The following is a 16,140-nucleotide window of genomic DNA, read 5'->3' on the forward strand; positions in this document are numbered from 1 at the left end:
TACCTGTGGAACAAGGGGACCAAGTCCAAAAGTCACAAGCAAGTCGGAGATGGGCAGATGCCCAGGAAATGCCAGCTGCGGGTGCAAAGAAGCTTCGACTGGACAGAAGAAGCTGAGGTTTCTGCAGGGACGAAAAGGGCTAGAGACTTCCCCTTTGGTGGACGGATCCCTCTCGCCTTGGAGAGTCGTGCAGAAGTGTTTTCCCGCCGGAAGGACGCCAACAAGCCTTGCTAGACGCAAATCGTGCGTTTGCCGTTTTTGGACGCTGCTGGGGCCAGGAGGGACCAGGAGGTCGCAAATTGGACCTGAAGAGAGAGGGGACGTCGAGCAAGACAAAGAGCCCTCACTGAAGCAGGTAGCACCCAGGGAAGTGCCAGAAACAGGCACTACGAGGATGCGTGAAACGGTGCTCGCCGAAGTTGCACAAAGGAGTCCCACGTCGCCGGAGACCAACTTAGAAACTCGTGCAATGCAGGTTAGAGTGCCGTGGACCCAGGCTTGGCTGTGCACGAAGGATTTCCGCCGGAAGTGCACAGGGGCCGGAGTAGCTGCAAAGTCGCGGTTCCCAGCAATGCAGCACAGCGAGGTGAGGCAAGGACTTACCTCCACCAAACTTGGACTGAAGAGTCACTGGACTGTGGGGGTCACTTGGACAGAGTCGCTGGATTCGAGGGACCTCGCTCGTCGTGCTGAGAGGAGACCCAAGGGACCGGTGATGCAGCTTTTTGGTGCCTGCGGTTGCAGGGGGAAGATTCCGTCGACCCACGGGAGATTTCTTCGGAGCTTCTGGTGCAGAGAGGAGGCAGGCTACCCCCACAGCATGCACAAGCAGGAAAACAGTCGAGAAGGCGGCAGGATCAGCGTTACAGAGTTGCAGTAGTCGTCTTTGCTACTATGTTGCAGGTTTGCAGGCTTCCAGCGCGGTCAGCGGTCGTTTCCTTATCAGAAGGTGAAGAGAGAGATGCAGAGGAACTCGGCTGAGCTCATGCATTCGTTATCTAAAGTTTCCCCAGAGACAGAGACCCTAAATAGCCAGAAAAGAGGGTTTGGCTACCTAGGAGAGAGGATAGGCTACTAACACCTGAAGGAGCCTATCACAAGGAGTCTCTGACGTCACCTGGTGGCACTGGCCACTCAGAGCAGTCCAGTGTGCCAGCAGCACCTCTGTTTCCAAGATGGCAGAGGTCTGGAGCACACTGGAGGAGCTCTGGACACCTCCCAGGGGAGGTGCAGGTCAGGGGAGTGGTCACTCCCTTTTCCTTTGTCCAGTTTCGCGCCAGAGCAGGGGCTAAGGGGTCCCTGAACCGGTGTAGACTGGCTTATGCAGAATTGGGCACATCTGTGCCCAAGAAAGCATTTCCAGAGGCTGGGGGAGGCTACTCCTCCCCTGCCTTCACACCATTTTCCAAAGGGAGAGGGTGTCACACCCTCTCTCAGAGGAAGTTCTTTGTTCTGCCATCCTGGGCCAGGCCTGGCTGGACCCCAGGAGGGCAGCTGCCTGTCTGAGGGGTTGGCAGCAGCAGCAGCTGCAGAGAAACCCCAGGAAGGGCAGTCTGGCAGTACCAGGGTCTGTGCTACAGACCACTGGGATCATGGAATTGTACCAACAATGCCAGGATGGCATAGAGGGGGCAATTCCATGATCATAGACATGTTACATGGCCATATTCGGAGTTACCATTGTGAAGCTACATATAGGTAGTGACCTATATGTAGTGCACGCGTGTAATGGTGTCCCCGCACTCACAAAGTTCAGGGAATTCGCTCTGAACAATGTGGGGGCACCTTGGCTAGTGCCAGGGTGCCCTCACACTAAGTAACTTTGCACCTCACCTTTACCAGGTAAAGGTTAGACACATAGGTGACTTATAAGTTACTTAAGTGCAGTGTAAAATGGCTGTGAAATAACGTGGACGTTATTTCACTCAGGCTGCAGTGGCAGGCCTGTGTAAGAATTGTCAGAGCTCCCTATGGGTGGCAAAAGAAATGCTGCAGCCCATAGGGATCTCCTGGAACCCCAATACCCTGGGTACCTCAGTACCATATACTAGGGAATTATAAGGGTGTTCCAGTAAGCCAATGTAAATTGGTAAAAATGGTCACTAGCCTGTTAGTGACAATTTGGAAAGAAATGAGAGAGCATAACCACTGAGGTTCTGATTAGCAGAGCCTCAGTGAGACAGTTAGTCACTACACAGGTAACACATTCAGGCACACTTATGAGCACTGGGGCCCTGGGTTACCAGGGTCCCAGTGACACATACAACTAAAACAACATATATACAGTGAAAAATGGGGGTAACATGCCAGGCAAGATGGTACTTTCCTACACAGCTCCTCGGATATAACCCACCCTGGATGATGTAATGTATCACAGCTCCTCGGATATAACCCCCCCTGGATGATGTAATGTATCACAGCTCCTCAGATATAACCCACCCTGGATGATGTCATGTATCCCAGCTCCTCGGATATAACCCACCCTGGATGATGTAATGTATCACAGCTCCTCTGATATAACCCACCCTGGATGATGTAATGTATCACAGCTCCTCGGATATAACCCACCCTGGATGATGTAATGTATCACAGCTCCTCGGGTATAACCCACCCTGGATGATGTAATTTATCACAGCTCCTCAGATATAACCCACCCTGGATGATGTAATGTATCACAGCTCCTCGGATATAACCCACCCTGGATGATGCAATGTATCACAGCTCCTCGGATATAACCCACCCTGGATTATGTAATGTATCACAGCTCCTCGGATATAACCCACCCTGGATGATGTGATGTATCACAGCTCCTCGGATATAACCCACCCTGGATGATGTAATGTATCACAGCTCCTCGGATATAACCCCCCTGGATGATGTAATGTATCACAGCTCCTCAGATATAACCCACCCTGGATGATGTAATGTATCACAGCTCCTCAGATATAACCCCCCCTGGATGATGTAATGTATCACAGCTCCTCGGATATAACCCACCCTGGATGATGTAATGTATCACAGCTCCTCGGATATAACCCACCCTGGATGATGTAATGTATCACAGCTCCTCGGGTATAACCCACCCTGGATGATGTAATGTATCACAGCTCCTCAGGTAATAACCCACCCAGGATGATGTAATGTATCACAGCTCCTCGGATATAACCCACCCTGGATAATGTAATGTATCACAGCTCCTCAGATATATCCCACCCTGGATGATGTAATGTATCACAGCTCCTCGGATATAACCAACCCTGGATGATGTAATGTATCACAGCTCCTCGGATATAACCCACCCTGGATGATGTAATGTATCACAGCTCCTCGGATATAACCCACCCTGGATGATGTAATGTATCACAGCTCCTCGGGTATAACCCACCCTGGATGATGTAATGTATCACAGCTCCTCAGATATAACCCACCCTGGATGATGTAATGTATCACAGCTCCTCGGGTATAACCCACCCTGGATGATGTAATGTATCACAGCTCCTCGGATATAACCCACCCTGGATGATGTAATGTATCACAGCTCCTCGGATATAACCCCCCCTGGATGATGTAATGTATCACAGCTCCTCAGATATAACCCCCCCTGGATGATGTAATGTATCACAGCTCCTCGGATATAACCCCCCCTGGATGATGTAATGTATCACAGCTCCTCGGATATAACCCCCCCTGGATGATGTAATGTATCACAGCTCCTCGGATATAACCCCCCCTGGATGATGTAATGTATCACAGCTCCTCGGGTATAACCCCCCCTGGATGATGTGATGTATCACAGCTCCTCAGATATAACCCCCCCTGGATGATGTAATGTATCAGGGCTCCTCGGGTATAACCCACCCTGGATGATGTGATGTATCACAGCTCTGTAGGAGGCTGGACTGGCTTGTAGTGAGTACCAAGGGGTACTTGCACCTTGCACCAGGCCCAGTTATCCCTTATTAGTGTATAGGGTGTCTAGCAGCTTAGGCTGATAGATAATGGTAGCTTAGCAGAGCAGCTTAGGCTGAACTAGGAGACGTGTGAAGCTACTACAGTACCACTTAGTGTCATATGCACAATATCATAAGAAAACACAATACACAGTTATACTAAAAATAAAGGTACTTTATTTTTATGACAATATGCCAAAGTATCTTAGAGTGTACCCTCAGTGAGAGGATAGGAAATATACACAAGATATATATACACAATAGCAAAAATATGCAGTATAGTCTTAGAAAACAGTGCAAACAATGTATAGTTACAATAGGATGCAATGGGGAAACATAGGGATAGAGGCAACACAAACCATATACTCCAAAAGTGGAATGCGAACCACGAATGGACCCCAAACCTATGTGACCTTGTAGAGGGTCGCTGGGACTATTAGAAAATAGTGAGAGTTAGAAAAATAACCCTCCCCAAGACCCTGAAAAGTGAGTGCAAAGTGCACCAAAGTTCCCCTAAGGACAAAATAGTCGTGTTAGAGGGAAAATGCAAGGAAAACACAAATCAGCAATGCAATAACGATGGATTCCTGACTGAGGGTACCTGTGGAGCAAGGGGACCAAGTCCAAAAGTCACAAGCAGCTCGGAGATGGGCAGATGCCCAAGAAATGCCAGCGGTTGGTGCAAAGAAGCTCTTACTAGGCTGAAGAACTGTGAATACTGCAGGAACGACAAGGGCTAGAGACTTCCCCTTTGGAGGATGGATCCCCCACGCCTTGGAGAGTCGTGCAGAAGTGTTTTCCCGCCGGAAGGACGCCAACAAGCCTTGCTACACGCAAATCGTGCGTTTGGCGTTTTTGGACGCTGCTGGGGCCCAGGAGGGACCAGGAGGTCGCAAATTGGACCTGCAGAGAGAGGGGACGTCGAGCAAGACAAAGAGCCCTCACTGAAGCAGGTAGCACCCGGAGAAGTGCCAGAAACAGGCACTACGAGGATGCGTGAAACGGTGCTCGCCGAAGTTGCACAAAGGAGTCCCACGTCGCCGGAGACCAACTTAGAAAGTCGTGCAATGCAGGTTAGAGTGCCGTGGACCCAGGCTTGGCTGTGCACACAGGATTTCCGCCGGAAGTGCACAGGGGCCGGAGAAGTTTGCAAAGTCGCGGTTCCCAGCAATGCAGCCCAGCGAGGTGAGGCAAGGACTTACCTCCACCAAACTCGGGCTGAAGAGTCACTGGACTGTGGGGGTCACTTGGACGGTGTCGCTGGATTCGAGGGACCTCGCTCGTCGTGCTGAGAGGAGACCCAAGGGACCGGAGATGCAGCTTTTTGGTGCCTGCGGTTGCAGGGGGAAGATTCCGTCGACCCACGGGAGATTTCTTCGGAGCTTCTGGTGCAGAGAGGAGGCAGACTACCCCCACAGCATGCACAAGCAGGAAAACAGTCGAGAAGGCGGCAGGATCAGCGTTACAGAGTTGCAGTAGTCGTCTTGGCTACTATGTTGCAGGTTTGCAGGCTTCCAGCGCGGTCAGTGGTCGATTCCTTATCAGAAGGTGAAGAGGGAGATGCAGAGGAACTCGGCTGAGCTCATGCATTCGTTATCTAAAGTTTCCCCAGAGACAGAGAACCTAAATAGCCAGAAAAGAGGGTTTGGCTACCTAGGAGAGAGGAAAGGCTACTAACACCTGAAGGAGCCTATCACAAGGAGTCTCTGACGTCACCTGGTGGCACTGGCCACTCAGAGCAGTCCAGTGTGCCAGCAGCACCTCTGTTTCCAAGATGGCAGAGGTCTGGAGCACACTGGAGGAGCTCTGGACACCTCCCAGGGGAGGTGCAGGTCAGGGGAGTGGTCACTCCCCTTTCCTTTGTCCAGTTTCGCGCCAGAGCAGGGGCTAAGGGGTCCCTGAACCGGTGTAGACTGGCTTATGCAGAATTGGGCACATCTGTGCCCAACAAAGCATTTCCAGAGGCTGGGGGAGGCTACTCCTCCCCTGCCTTCACACCATTTTCCAAAGGGAGAGGGTGTTACACCCTCTCTCAGAGGAAGTTCTTTGTTCTGCCATCCTGGGCCAGGCCTGGCTGGACCCCAGGAGGGCAGCTGCCTGTCTGAGGGGTTGGCAGCAGCAGCAGCTGCAGAGAAACCCCAGGAAGGCCAGTCTGGCAGTACCAGGGTCTGTGCTACAGACCACTGGGATCATGGAATTGTACCAGCAATGCCAGGATGGCATAGAGGGGGCAATTCCATGATCATAGACATGTTACATGGCCATATTCGGAGTTACCATGGTGAAGCTACATATAGGTAGTGACCTATATGTAGTGCACGCGTGTAATGGTGTCCCCGCACTCACAAAGTTCAGTGAATTGGCTCTGAACAATGTGGGGGCACCTTGGCTAGTGCCAGGGTGCCCTCACACTAAGTAACTTTGCACCTAACCTTTACCAGGTAAAGGTTAGACATATAGGTGACTTATAAGTTACTTAAGTGCAGTGTAAAATGGCTGTGAAATAACGTGGACGTTATTTCACTCAGGCTGCAGTGGCAGGCCTGTGTAAGAATTGTCAGAGCTCCCTATGGGTGGCAAAAGAAATGCTGCAGCCCATAGGGATCTCCTGGAACCCCAATACCCTGGGTACCTCAGTACCATATACTAGGGAATTATAAGGGTGTTCCAGTAAGCCAATGTAAATTGGTAAAAATGGTCACTAGCCTGTCAGTGACAATTTGGAAAGAAATGAGAGAGCATAACCACTGAGGTTCTGATTAGCAGAGCCTCAGTGAGACAGTTAGTCACTACACAGGTAACACATTCAGGCACACTTATGAGCACTGGGGCCCTGGGTTACTAGGGTCCCAGTGACACATACAACTAAAACAACATATATACAGTGAAAAATGGGGGTAACATGCCAGGCAAGATGGTACTTTCCTACAAGCTCCTCGGGTATAACCCACCCTGGATGATGTAATGTATCACAGCTCCTCGGGTATAACCCACCCTGGATGATGTAATGTACCACAGCTCCTCAGATATAACCCACCCTGGATAATGTAATGTATCACAGCTCCTCAGATATATCCCACACTGGATGATGTAATGTATCACAGCTCCTCGGGTATAACCCCCCCTGGATGATGTAATGTATCACAGCTCCTCGGATATAACCCACCCTGGATGATGTCATGTATCAGGGCTCCTCGGGTATAACCCACCCTGGATGATGTGATGTATCACAGCTCCTCGGATATAACACCCCCTGGATGATGTAATGTATCACAGCTCCTCGGATATAACCCACCCTGGATGATGTCATGTATCACAGCTCCTCAGATATAACCCACCCTGGATGATGTAATGTATCACAGCTCCTCGGATATAACCCACCCTGGATGATGTCATGTATCACAGCTCCTCGGGTATAACCCCCCCTGGATGATGTAATGTATCACAGCTCCTCAGGTATAACCCACCCTGGATGATGTAATGTATCACAGCTCCTCGGATATAACCCACCCTGGATGATGTAATGTATCACAGCTCCTCGCATATAACCCCCCCTGGATGATGTAATGTATCACAGCTCCTCAGATATAACCCACCCTGGATGATGTAATGTATCACAGCTCCTCGGATATAACCCCCCCTGGATGATGTAATGTATCACAGCTCCTCGGGTATAACCCCCCCTGGATGATGTAATGTATCACAGCTCCTCAGATATAACCCACCCTGGATGATGTCATGTATCACAGCTCCTCGGATATAACCCCCCCTGGATGATGTCATGTATCACAGCTCCTCGGATATATAACCCACCCTGGATGATGTAATGTATCACAGCTCCTCGGGTATAACCCCCCCTGGATGATGTAATGTATCACAGCTCCTCGGGTATAACCCACCCTGGATGATGTAATGTATCACAGCTCCTCTGATGATAACCAACCCTGGATGATGTAATGTATCACAGATCCTCAGGTATAACCCACCCTGGATAATGTAATGTATCACAGCTCCTCTGATATAACCCACCCTGGATGATGTAATGTATCACAGCTCCTCGGGTATAACCCACCCTGGATGATGTAATGTATCACAGCTCCTCGGATATAACCCCCCCTGGATGATGTAATGTATCACAGCTCCTCGGATATAACCGACCCTGGATGATGTAATGTATCACAGCTCCTCGGATATAACCCACCCTGGATGATGTAATGTATCAGAGCTCCTCGGGTATAACCCCCCCTGGATGATGTAATGTATCACAGCTCCTCAGATATAACCCACCCTGGATGATGTAATGTATCAGAGCTCCTCGGGTATAACCCCCCCTGGATGATGTAATGTATCACAGCTCCTCGGATATAACCCACCCTGGCTGATGTAATGTATCACAGCTCCTCAGGTATAACCCACCCCGGATGATGTAATGTATCACAGCTCCTCGGGTATAACCCACCCTGGATGATGTAATGTATCACAGCTCCTCGGATATAACCCCCCCTGGATGATGTAATGTATCACAGCTCCTCGGGTATAACCCACCCTGGATGATGTAATGTATCACAGCTCCTCGGATATAACCCCCCCTGGATGATGTAATGTATCACAGCTCCTCTGATATAACCCCCCCTGGATGATGTAATGTATCAGAGCTCCTCGGATATAACCCCCCCTGGATGATGTAATGTATCAGAGCTCCTCGGATATAACCCCCCCTGGATGATGTAATGTATCAGAGCTCCTCGGGTATAACCCACCCTGGATGATGTAATGTATCACAGCTCCTCAGATATAACCCCCCCTGGATGATGTAATGTATCACAGCTCCTCGGATATAACCCACCCTGGATGATGTAATGTATCACAGCTCCTCGGATATAACCCACCCTGGATGATGTAATGTATCACAGCTCCTCGGGTATAACCCCCCCTGGATGATGTAATGTATCACAGCTCCTCGGGTATAACCCCCCCTGGATGATGTAATGTATCACAGCTCCTCAGATATAACCCACCCTGGATGATGTCATGTATCACAGCTCCTCGGATATAACCCACCCTGGATGATGTAATGTATCACAGCTCCTCGGGTATAACCCACCCTGGATGATGTAATGTATCACAGCTCCTCGGATATAACCCCCCCTGGATGATGTAATGTATCACAGCTCCTCGGGTATAACCCACCCTGGATGATGTAATGTATCACAGCTCCTCGGATATAACCCCCCCTGGATGATGTAATGTATCACAGCTCCTCTGATATAACCCCCCCTGGATGATGTAATGTATCAGAGCTCCTCGGATATAACCCCCCCTGGATGATGTAATGTATCAGAGCTCCTCGGATATAACCCCCCCTGGATGATGTAATGTATCAGAGCTCCTCGGGTATAACCCACCCTGGATGATGTAATGTATCACAGCTCCTCAGATATAACCCCCCCTGGATGATGTAATGTATCACAGCTCCTCGGATATAACCCACCCTGGATGATGTAATGTATCACAGCTCCTCGGATATAACCCCCCCTGGATGATGTAATGTATCACAGCTCCTCGGATATAACCCACCCTGGATGATGTCATGTATCACAGCTCCTCGGGTATAACCCCCCCTGGATGATGTAATGTATCACAGCTCCTCAGGTAATAACCCCCCCTGGATGATGTAATGTATCACAGCTCCTCGGGTATAACCCCCCCTGGATGATGTAATGTATCACAGCTCCTCAGATATAACCCACCCTGGATGATGTCATGTATCACAGCTCCTCGGATATAACCCACCCTGGATGATGTAATGTATCACAGCTCCTCGGGTATAACCCACCCTGGATGATGTAATGTATCACAGCTCCTCGGATATAACCCCCCCTGGATGATGTAATGTATCACAGCTCCTCGGGTATAACCCACCCTGGATGATGTAATGTATCACAGCTCCTCTGATGATAACCAACCCTGGATGATGTAATGTATCACAGATCCTCAGGTATAACCCACCCTGGATAATGTAATGTATCACAGCTCCTCTGATATAACCCACCCTGGATGATGTAATGTATCACAGCTCCTCGGGTATAACCCACCCTGGATGATGTAATGTATCAGAGCTCCTCGGGTATAACCCCCCCTGGATGATGTAATGTATCACAGCTCCTCAGATATAACCCACCCTGGATGATGTCATGTATCACAGCTCCTCGGATATAACCGACCCTGGATGATGTAATGTATCAGAGCTCCTCGGGTATAACCCACCCTGGATGATGTAATGTATCACAGCTCCTCGGGTATAACCCACCCTGGATGATGTAATGTATCACAGCTCCTCGGATATAACCCACCCTGGATGATGTAATGTATCACAGCTCCTCGGATATAACCCACCCTGGATGATGTGATGTATCACAGCTCCTCGGATATAACACCCCCTGGATGATGTAATGTATCACAGCTCCTCGGGTATAACCCACCCTGGATGATGTAATGTATCACAGCTCCTCGGGTATAACCCACACTGGATGATGTAATGTATCACAGCTCCTCGGGTATAACCCCCCCTGGATGATGTGATGTATCACAGCTCCTCGGATATAACCCACCCTGGATGATGTAATGTATCACAGCTCCTCAGGTATAACCCCCCCTGGATGATGTAATGTATCAGAGCTCCTCGGGTATAACCCACCCTGGATGATGTAATGTATCACAGCTCCTCGGGTATAACCCACCCTGGATGATGTAATGTATCACAGCTCCTCGGGTATAACCCCCCCTGGATGATGTAATGTATCACAGCTCCTCAGGTATAACCCCCCCTGGATGATGTGATGTATCACAGCTCCTCGGATATAACCCACCCTGGATGATGTAATGTATCACAGCTCCTCAGATATAACCCCCCCTGGATGATGTAATGTATCACAGCTCCTCAGGTATAACCCCCCCTGGATGATGTAATGTATCAGAGCTCCTCGGGTATAACCCACCCTGGATGATGTAATGTATCACAGCTCCTCGGGTATAACCCCCCCTGGATGATGTAATGTATCACAGCTCCTCGGGTATAACCCCCCCTGGATGATGTAATGTATCAGAGCTCCTCGGATATAACCCCCCCTGGATGATGTAATGTATCAGAGCTCCTCGGGTATAACCCACCCTGGATGATGTAATGTATCACAGCTCCTCGGGTATAACCCACCCTGGATGATGTAATGTATCACAGCTCCTCGGGTATAACCCACCCTGGATGATGTAATGTATCACAGCTCCTCAGATATAACCCACCCTGGATGATGTCATGTATCACAGCTCCTCGGATATAACCGACCCTGGATGATGTAATGTATCAGAGCTCCTCGGGTATAACCCACCCTGGATGATGTAATGTATCACAGCTCCTCGGGTATAACCCACCCTGGATGATGTAATGTATCACAGCTCCTCGGATATAACCCACCCTGGATGATGTAATGTATCACAGCTCCTCGGATATAACCCACCCTGGATGATGTGATGTATCACAGCTCCTCGGATATAACACCCCCTGGATGATGTAATGTATCACAGCTCCTCGGGTATAACCCACCCTGGATGATGTAATGTATCACAGCTCCTCAGGTATAACCCACCCTGGATGATGTAATGTATCACAGCTCCTCGGGTATAACCCCCCCTGGATGATGTAATGTATCATAGCTCCTCAGGTATAACCCCCCCTGGATGATGTAATGTATCAGAGCTCCTCGGGTATAACCCACCCTGGATGATGTAATGTATCACAGCTCCTCAGATATAACCCCCCCTGGATGATGTAATGTATCACAGCTCCTCGGATATAACCCCCCCTGGATGATGTAATGTATCAGAGCTCCTCGGATATAACCCACCCTGGATGATGTAATGTATCACAGCTCCTCAGATATAACCCACCCTGGATGATGTAATGTATCACAGCTCCTCTGAAATAACCCCCCCTGGATGATGTAATGTATCACAGCTCCTCGGATATAACCCACCCTGGATGATGTAATGTATCACAGCTCCTCGGGTATAACCCCCCCTGGATGATGTAATGTATCACAGCTCCTCTGATATAACCCACCCTGGATGATGTAATGTATCACAGCTCCTCTGATATAACCCACCCTGGACGATGTAATGTATCACAGCTCCTCGGGTATAACCCCCCCTGGATGATGTAATGTATCACAGCTCCTCGGGTATAACCCACCCTGGATGATGTGATGTATCACAGCTCCTCGGGTATAACCCACCCTGGATGATGTAATGTATCACAGCTCCTCGGGTATAACCCACCCTGGATGATGTAATGTATCACAGCTCCTCGGATATAACCCACCCTGGATGATGTCATGTATCACAGCTCCTCAGATATAACCCACCCTGGATGATGTAATGTATCACAGCTCCTCGGGTATAACCCACCCTGGATGATGTAATGTATCACAGCTCCTCGGGTATAACCCACCCTGGATGATGTAATGTATCACAGCTCCTCAGATATAACCCACCCTGGATGATGTAATGTATCACAGCTCCTCGGGTATAACCCACACTGGATGATGTAATGTATCACAGCTCCTCGGGTATAACCCACCCTGGATGATGTAATGTATCACAGCTCCTCGGGTATAACCCCCCCTGGATGATGTAATGTATCACAGCTCCTCGGGTATAACCCACCCTGGATGATGTGATGTATCACAGCTCCTCGGGTATAACCCACCCTGGATGATGTAATGTATCACAGCTCCTCAGATATAACCCACCCTGGATAATGTAATGTATCACAGCTCCTCAGATATAACCCCCCCTGGATGATGTAATGTATCACAGCTCCTCGGGTATAACCCCCCCTGGATGATGTAATGTATCACAGCTCCTCGGGTATAACCGACCCTGGATGATGTAATGTATCACAGCTCCTCGGGTATAACCCCCCCTGGATGATGTAATGTATCACAGCTCCTCGGGTATAACCCCCCCTGGATGATGTAATGTATCACAGCTCCTCGGGTATAACCCACCCTGGATGATGTGATGTATCACAGCTCCTCGGGTATAACCCACCCTGGATGATGTAATGTATCACAGCTCCTCAGGTATAACCCACCCTGGATGATGTCATGTATCACAGCTCCTCGGGTATAACCCCCCCTGGATGATGTAATGTATCACAGCTCCTCGGGTATAACCCCCCCTGGATGATGTAATGTATCACAGCTCCTCGCATATAACCAACCCTGGATGATGTAATGTATCACAGCTCCTCGGATATAACCCACCCTGGATGATGTAATGTATCACAGCTCCTCAGGTATAACCCACCCTGGATGATGTAATGTATCACAGCTCCTCAGGTATAACCCACCCTGGATGATGTAATGTATCACAGCTCCTCGGGTATAACCCACCCTGGATGATGTGATGTATCACAGCTCCTCGGATATAACCCACCCTGGATGATGTAATGTATCACAGCTCCTCAGATATAACCCACCCTGGATGATGTAATGTATCACAGCTCCTCGGATATAACCCACCCTGGATGATGTAATGTATCACAGCTCCTCGGGTATAACCCCCCCTGGATGATGTAATGTATCACAGCTCCTCGGGTATAACCCCCCCTGGATGATGTAATGTATCACAGCTCCTCGGGTATAACCCCCCCTGGATGATGTAATGTATCACAGCTCCTCAGATATAACCCACCCTGGATGATGTAATGTATCACAGCTCCTCAGGTATAACCCACCCTGGATGATGTCATGTATCACAGCTCCTCGGGTATAACCCACCCTGGATGATGTAATGTATCACAGCTCCTCGGGTATAACCCACCCTGGATGATGTAATGTATCACAGCTCCTCAGATATAACCCACCCTGGATGATGTAATGTATCACAGCTCCTCGGGTATAACCCACCCTGGATGATGTAATGTATCACAGCTCCTCAGGTATAACCCCCCCTGGATGATGTAATGTATCACAGCTCCTCGGGTATAACCCCCCCTGGATGATGTAATGTATCACAGCTCCTCGGGTATAACCCCCCCTGGATGATGTAATGTATTAAAGGTCCTCCCCTCCCCCCTCGGTGACACTGCAGTACTCCCAGTACCCCCCCCCCCCCCCCCTCGGTACTCACCCGGGCGCGGGGGGCGCTGCTGTCCGGGGGGGCACAAGATGGCGGGGGTGTGAATGCAGAACAAAGCGCAGTGGGGGGGGCATCGTCTCTGCGGCAGACGGACCGGAACCGGAAGTAGTACTGAGGTCAGACCCAGACGATAGCGAGTCACAGGTACCCGGAGGAACCGAAAACAGGGCGAAGGTCAGAGGCAGACGAAGGAACCGGAAGCAGTACTGGGTCACGCGAGCGCGTCCATGAACCGGAAGCAGTAGAACGGCAGTGAGCTCGTCCATGAACCGGAAGTAGTGCACCAGTTCTGTTTTGAACTCTTTTCTCTTCGTCCGTTTTCTTAGTAACCGGAAGTGCTGCCCCAAAGCGCCCCGAGGCCCTCCAACCGTTTCCGCGCTAGATGAAACTGAAAGAAATCAAGATCATTTCACAAAAGTGTTAATGTAGAAGCGACAGAGCCGCGCGGGCGCCGAGACGTGAACTGAGATGTAGAAGGCAAGGCGGCTGTGGGTACCGGAGGGTACTGGGGTGATGTACGGGAGGGTACTGGGGTGATGTACGGGAGGGTACTGGGGTGATGTACGGGAGGGTACTGGGGTGATGTACTGGGGTGATGTACCGGAGGGTACTGGGGTGATGTACTGGGGTGATGTACCGGAGGGTACTGGGGTGATGTACTGGGGTGATGTACCGGAGGGTACTGGGGTGATGTACCGGAGGGTACTGGGTGATGTACTGGAGGGCACTGGGGTGATGTACGGGAGGGCACTGGGGTGATGTACGGGAGGGTACTGGGGTGATGTACTGGAGGGCACTGGGGTGATGTACTGGAGGGTACTGGGTGATGTACTGGGGTGATGTACTGGAGGGCACTGGGGTGATGTACGGGAGGGTACTGGGGTGATGTACTGGAGGGTACTGGGGTGATGTACTGGAGGGTACTGGGGTGATGTACTGGAGGGCATTGGGGTGATGTACGGGAGGGTACTGGGGTGATGTACTGGAGGGCACTGGGGTGATGTACGGGAGGGCACTGGGTGATGTACTGGGGTGATGTACTGGAGGGCACTGGGGTGATGTACTGGAGGGCACTGGGGTGATGTACAGGAGGGCACTGGGTGATGTACTGGGGTGATGTACTGGAGGGTACTGGGGTGATGTACGGGAGGGCACTGGGGTGATGTACTGGAGGGTACTGGGGTGATGTACTGGAGGGCACTGGGGTGATGTACTGGAGGGCACTGGGTGATGTACTGGAGGGTACTGGGGTGATGTACTGGAGGGTACTGGGGTGATGTACGGGAGGGTACTGGGGTGATGTACTGGGGTGATGTACGGGAGGGTACTGGGGTGATGTACTGGGGTGATGTACGGGAGGGCACTGGGGTGATGTACTGGAGGGTACTGGGGTGATGTACTGGAGGGCACTGGGGTGATGTACTGGAGGGTACTGGGGTGATGTACTGGGGTGATGTACTGGAGGGCACTGGGGTGATGTACTGGAGGGTACTGGGGTGATGTACTGGAGGGTACTGGGGTGATGTACGGGAGGGTACTGGGGTGATGTACTGGGGTGATGTACTGGGGTGATGTACGGGAGGGCACTGGGGTGATGTACTGGAGGGCACAGGGGTGATGTACGGGAGGGTACTGGGGTGATGTACTGGGGTGATGTACTGGAGGGCACTGGGGTGATGTACTGGAGGGTACTGGGGTGATGTACTGGAGGGTACTGGGGTGATGTACGGGAGGGTACTGGGGTGATGTACTGGGGTGATGTACTGGAGGGTACTGGGGTGATGTACTGGGGTGATGTACGGGAGGGCACTGGGGTGATGTACTGGAGGGTACTGGGGTGATGTACGGGAGGGCACTGGGGTGATGTACGGGAGGGCACTGGGGTGATGTACTGGAGGGTACTGGGGTGATGTACGGGAGGGCACTGGGGTGATGTACTGGGGTGATGTACGGGAGGGTACTGGGGTGATGTACTGGAGGGTACTGGGGTGAT

The 16,140-nt window shown here is 50.7% G+C and overlaps 1 protein-coding gene across 1 annotated transcript in view; it reads right to left on the reverse strand.

The window, feature by feature from the left end:
* Window positions 1–14,318, reverse strand: part of LOC138293776 (zinc finger protein 883-like) — a 156,373-nt gene extending 142,055 nt beyond the window's left edge. The window contains exon 1 of the mRNA XM_069233118.1: window positions 14,139–14,318. The gene's annotated coding sequence lies outside the window, so the exon portion shown is untranslated. The remainder of the gene's footprint in view (window positions 1–14,138) is intronic.
* Window positions 14,319–16,140: the final 1,822 nt, after the last annotated feature.

This window comes from Pleurodeles waltl, chromosome 4_2, assembly GCF_031143425.1.
Source record: "Pleurodeles waltl isolate 20211129_DDA chromosome 4_2, aPleWal1.hap1.20221129, whole genome shotgun sequence".
NCBI lineage: Eukaryota > Metazoa > Chordata > Amphibia > Caudata > Salamandridae > Pleurodeles > Pleurodeles waltl.